Raw genomic sequence first — 5,785 nt, 5'->3', positions numbered from 1 at the left:
GGAAACGGCAACCCACTCCAGTGTTCTTGCCTAGAGAATCCCATGGACAGAGCAGCCTGGTGGCTGCTGTCCATGGGGTCGCACAGAGTCGGACACGAGTGAAGCAACTTAGCAGTAGCAGCAGCAGCAGCAGCAGCAGCCGCAGCTTGGGTCCCTGAAGAGCAGTGCTGGCTAAGATCATGATGTCATTCCCACTGTGGCCATGAGTTGTCAAGAGCTAAATTGTTCCTCATCTTGTTTAAAAATACATTGTGCAAAACTACTGACTATACTGCCCAGATTTAATTTGACATGACTATATCAAGTATCTAGAGCATATTAACATTTTGACTTGTTTATTAATTTATAGCCTGCTTCTTTTCTATAGAATGTCAATTGATGGAATAAACCACTCAGCACCATTTTGTTTCAGCTCTTAAAATAGGTGAATAAAAAGATGCAATTTCAGGCTTTTTGGGGAATGGTTTCTATGCCTTATTAAAGAGGAAACTCTATGTACATCAAGCATGGTTAGTTATGAATTGCAGGAGATTTTAAGCATAAGCCTTTACCCTATCATATATTGATAATCTGTGTCTTTACTATGGTAACAGTTCTGTATAAAAACAATAAATGGTTACTCATAGGCTACAGCCTTATACTTCCTGTGACTACACTGGTGATCTCTGCTCTCAGGAACTACAGTTTAATCAGGACTGTATCCTGCTCCAACTTTTCTAATGGAAAAGTTTTTCTAATGTAACTTAATGAATTTATGTTTTACAACTTTCTCCCCTCAGAGGAAGTCAACACACATTTTGTTACAACGTGCTTTCAACATTCTGGTGATGAAAGAGGCAAAACAAGATTTTCCCAATCTACAAATGGGGAAACCTGATGTATGTTGAAGTTAAGTGGTTTAACAGTCATCACCCAGGGGTGCAGGTCTGACTCTCTTACCTGCATTTCCTTTTTACTCACTCAAACCATGTTCTTCACACATGATAGATGCACAGCAATCTCTTGTTTTTATTTCTGAGCCACAGGGTTTCTGATCGCTTAAATTCTACAAGTCAATGTGCAATAAGGATGATGCTGTTGAAGAGAATGAGTTTTCTGCACCTGTTTTACACTGCAGTGTTTTGGAAATAAACAGCATTTTCCTAAAGCTGTATGTTTAAATTTGTCTTGCTAAAAATGACTTTTATTTGTGTCTGCTTGGTCATCAAAATCATTATCTGCTTTTTCCTGCCAGTGATGGAGGAAAAACAACATACTAAATGGGTTGAGTAGGATAATTTTTATCTGAAGAAAAGTTCTTAATTGCAAAGATTTGTGCAGTAGTGACAGGAACAAATAAAGAAGCTCATGAAAAGTTGGTAGACTCCTTGCTGTTGAAACGAGTAACTCAAATTCTCATTGGTGGTTGCCAGAGAGACTGGAGTTTCTTCTGTGTTGATAGAAAGAAAATAGTTCAGCCGGCAAGACCCAGTTATGGTTCTCCAGAAGAGGGCACCAGTTTCCAAGAACAGAATCAAAGCAGGCCTGCGTTCCTGCTCAGTCTCTGCGACCCCATGGACCGTAGCCCTCCAGGCTCTTTCCATGGGATTTTCCTGGTAGGAATACTGGAGTGGGTTGCCATTTCTTACTCCAGGGGATCTTCCCCACCCAGGGATCAAACCCGAGTCTCCTATGTCTCCTGCATTGCAGGCGGATTCTTTTACAGCTGAGCCACTGGGAAAGTTCCCAGAATTGAAGGATAAAAGAATCTAAATCTATATCAAGATAAGGATAAAGTCAGCCTTCTGGCCCTTCATGATGGAGGCTTTTTTCTCAAGGAAGGAGAGTACTGAAAATTAATACCAAGCTGTAAATTATACTGCTATAATTTAATTCAAGTTTATTAAAGCGTTGTGTAGTGAAATTTGTGATATTAAGCATTTTTTTTTGGTTATAAAAATCTGTCCTTTGTTGATGTTTCCAAAAACCACACACGAAAGTGCTAGAAAATTTGACTTAATCTAAACCAGGTAGACTAGGCATTAAGGCACTTTCCTAAGCACCAGCTTGCAGTAATCTCATCATAAAAGAAATCATTTCCTGAACAGGTCCTTTTCGACTTAACACACAGATGGTCATTTTATAGGGGCCCTTGTGCTAGTTACTGAAAGTGCTCTTTATTAATTTTTCTCTCATTTAAAAACTTTGATTATAATGGACAACTGAGTGATTACTATGATTATTACTTTAAAACTATTTAAATACTGTAAATGTGATATTGGGACTAATTTTTGCCTTTTATATTCCAAAACTTAAGACACTTGATTTTTCTTTCCCAGCTCTTATTCAAAACGGATCTTGGTTCTGACCAGGTACTGTTTGGTAAAACATGCACTCTTTGTGCCAATATTCAGCAAATATGTGTGGGGCACCAACTCATTTAAGCTATTGTCCTAAGAGCAGGAGTGAAGTGCTAAGATTATTAAGCCATTTGAATAAATTTGTCCAGGTACAGGCACTTCTGATGTGATTGTTTTTAATTACAATGGTCAATCAGTGCAAATGGTTGATGAGTTCAACCTTCCGATTAGGAAATCTCTCTCTTTGAAAAAATGAATTATTTGGCTGACTCACTTGACAGTTTATTTTTAGGAAAGTGACTAAATTGGGCCTTATGTGTAAGTACAGCTTCAATTGTCAGAGCTCATTCTCAGCTGAATCAGGTACACAGAGGCCTTGAAAGTTTTCTCTTTTCCTTTATGTTCTCTTGATTAGCTGTTCCCTTTCATTCCTACATGGACGGGGGATTTTAGTTCTGAAATGGCTTAGCAACTATTGTCTAAGTTTACAGACCATGCACCTGTGCAGAGAACTCCCATACTTAAAATACAGTGACAGGTGCATGCGCCAACTCCCTTTTTCCCGGCTGGAACCATGGACGGTGCAGAGGAAAAAAAGGAAAAGAAGGTTCCTGCTGGCCAGAAGCCCTTAAGAAAAAGCGAAAGAGTTTCGCTGAGGTTAAGATCAAGCGCCTGAGAAAGAAGTTTGCCCAAAAGATGCTTCTGAAAGGTAAGGAGGAAGCTTATCAATGAAAAAGCTAAGCAGATATATAGAACTGAAATTCGAATGGCTAGGATGGCATGAAGAGCCAGCAACATCTGTGTAGCTGTGGAACCCAAATTGGCATTTGTCATCAGGATCAGAGCTACCAACTGTGTGAGCCCGAAGGTTCGAAAGGTGCTACAGCTCCTTCGTCTCCGTTGGATCTTCAGAGGCACCTTTGTGAAGCTCAACAAGACATCAATAGTGGAGCCATACACTGCACCAGTTCAGTTCAGTCACTCAGTCGTGTCCGACTCTTTGTGACCCCATGGACTGCAGCATACCAGGCTTCTCTGTCCATCACCAACTCCAGGAGCTTACTCAAACTCATGTCCATTGAGTTGGTGATGTCATCCAGCCGTCTCATCCTTTGTCGTCCCATTCTCCTCCTGCCTCCAATCTTTCCCAGCATCAGAGTCTTCTCCAATGAGTCAGCTCTTCGCATCAGGTGGCCAAAGTACTGGAGTTTCAGCTTCAGCATCAGTTCCTCCAATGAATCTTCAGGACTGATTTCCTTTAGGATGGACTGGTTGGAACTCCTTGCAGTCCAAGGGACTCTCAAGAGTCTTCTCTAACACCACAGTTCAAAACCATCAATTCTTCGGTGCTCAGCTTTCTTTATAGTTCAACTCTCACATCCATACATGACTACTGGAAAAACCAAAGCTTTGAATAGATGGACCTTTGTTGGCAAAGTAATGTCTCTGCTTTTTAATGTGCTGTCTAGGTTGGTCATAGCTTTTCTTCTAAGGAGCAAGAGTCTTTTAATTTCATGGCTGCAGTCACCATCTGCAGTGATTTTGGAGCCCAAGAAAATAAAGTCTCTCATTGTTTCCATTGTTTCCCCATCTATTTGCCATGAAGCATTTGCCATACATTGCATGGGGGTACCCAAATCTGAAGTCAGTAAATGAATTGATCTACAAGTGTGGTTATGGCAAAATCAACAAGAAGTGAATTGCCCTGACAGATAACGCCTTGTTTGCTTGATCTCTTGGGAAATAATGGCATTATTTGCATGGAGGATCTGATTCATGAGATCTATACCATTGGAAAATGTTTCAAAGAAGCAAACAAATTTCTGTGGACCTTTAAATTGTCTTATCCATGAGAAGGAATGAAGAAAAAGACCACCCATTTTGTAGAAGGTGGAGATGCTGGCAACAGGGAAGACCAGATTAACAGGCTTATTAGAAGGATGAACCAAGTTATCTACCATGATTATATTTATAATCTGGTTAGTTAAAAAATGATTGAAACAAATTGAAAAAACAAATACAGTGATCAACAGAAGATATGAAATTTATGTTATAATTTCAGAAACATCTGGGTGAAATTCCACAAAGTACATTTCAATTAAGGGAAATTAAAAATATATACTTGTGGATTTATTTTTGCTTTCTTATGTGATATTCTGAGCAGGCGTTTCTCTTTTTATTCCTAGTTCATGATCCATGATACATATTTTTGCTTTAGCTCTTCTTTTTATCCCAGTAAGTCAGGCCACATTGAACCTGTCATTAAATTCATAAAGTTTAGTCTGTGTATATCATTGTTATTTCTTATAGGTCTCCTTAGCTCCTGTGCTACAGACTTTTGCTTTGCAAAAAACAGAATAAGAGAGCAAAACATAAACAAAAATAGCCTAAATCAAAATTTACTCCCTGGAGGAAGAATTTGCAGCATAATAAAACTCATGAAATGCAAGAGGACTTGGTAAAATCTTATATAATGCTCTTCTAGGCCTTAGTGAGGAAGAGTAACCATTCCATAATTTCACTTTGCTTCCATCAGTATCCTTACGGCAGGTTAAAGAGGAAATTTGCTATAAGGCACAATATTATTTGGTAAATATCAGTGGCCACTCAGTAAACTCTCTTAATGAGCTTGTTTTGAAATAGAGACTGTGCAGCCCCTGTTGGCCTATTGTTTTCCTGGCCCAGGAGATATACCCTGGCAGACCCAGGGCTGTTCACCAGGAGATTTGCTCAGCCCTTTGTCCTTTCTTCTGGGAGATAATTCTCACCACATCTCTGCACAGCACTTACCAAGGCAGTGAGTAAGGCATCCAACCACAATCAGGTTGGGAGGCTCCACTGTGTCATTCTGCTTGCAAACATTTGTTCCTCCCAGGGAGCCCAAGAGGTGCAACAAACTAGAAACCCTCTTTGGATCCTTTCTCAGATTGTGCCTTCATGCATGTGTGCTCAGTCGTGTCTGACTCTTTATGACCCCACAGACTGTAACCCACCAGGTTCCTTCCTCCACAAGATTCTCTCAGCAAGAATACTGGAGTGGATTGCCATTTCATTTCCTCCTCCAGGGGATCTTCCCAACCCAGGAATCAAACCCTTGTCTCCTCTGTCTCCTGCATAGGCAGGAGAATTCTTTACCACTGCATCACCTGGGGATTGGACCTTAGGGAGTTTAAATCCTTTCCTACCAATGGCCAATACTCAATAATTTCCTGTCCCCTTTTTTATTTAGTGTGATGTAGTTCTAGCAAAGTTGGTTTAAGGATTCCATAGTGATGAGAAGACCAAGATAAAGCACTGTATATTATACCTGAAAAGATCTAAGTGGAGGAAATGAAATTTTTAAGAATCTAGTATTTATCCCACGTCATGAAGGTTTAGGTAGAAAACTGTGGATAAAACTTACTGTTGAAGACATTGTAGCAGAAGCTTCAGTATAACAAAAGCAA

General features: G+C 39.9%; 1 pseudogene; it reads left to right on the top strand.

Annotated features, from left to right (window-relative positions):
* The first annotated feature begins 2,792 nt into the window (after positions 1-2,792).
* LOC109561144 (large ribosomal subunit protein uL30-like) lies at positions 2,793-4,491 on the top strand (annotated as a pseudogene).
* Positions 4,492-5,785: the final 1,294 nt, after the last annotated feature.

This window comes from Bos indicus, chromosome 7 (assembly GCF_029378745.1).
Source record: "Bos indicus isolate NIAB-ARS_2022 breed Sahiwal x Tharparkar chromosome 7, NIAB-ARS_B.indTharparkar_mat_pri_1.0, whole genome shotgun sequence".
In the NCBI taxonomy this organism is placed as follows: Eukaryota; Metazoa; Chordata; class Mammalia; order Artiodactyla; family Bovidae; genus Bos; species Bos indicus.
The sequence above is the reverse complement of the archived record's forward strand: the minus strand, read 5'-3'. Positions and strand labels throughout refer to the sequence as shown.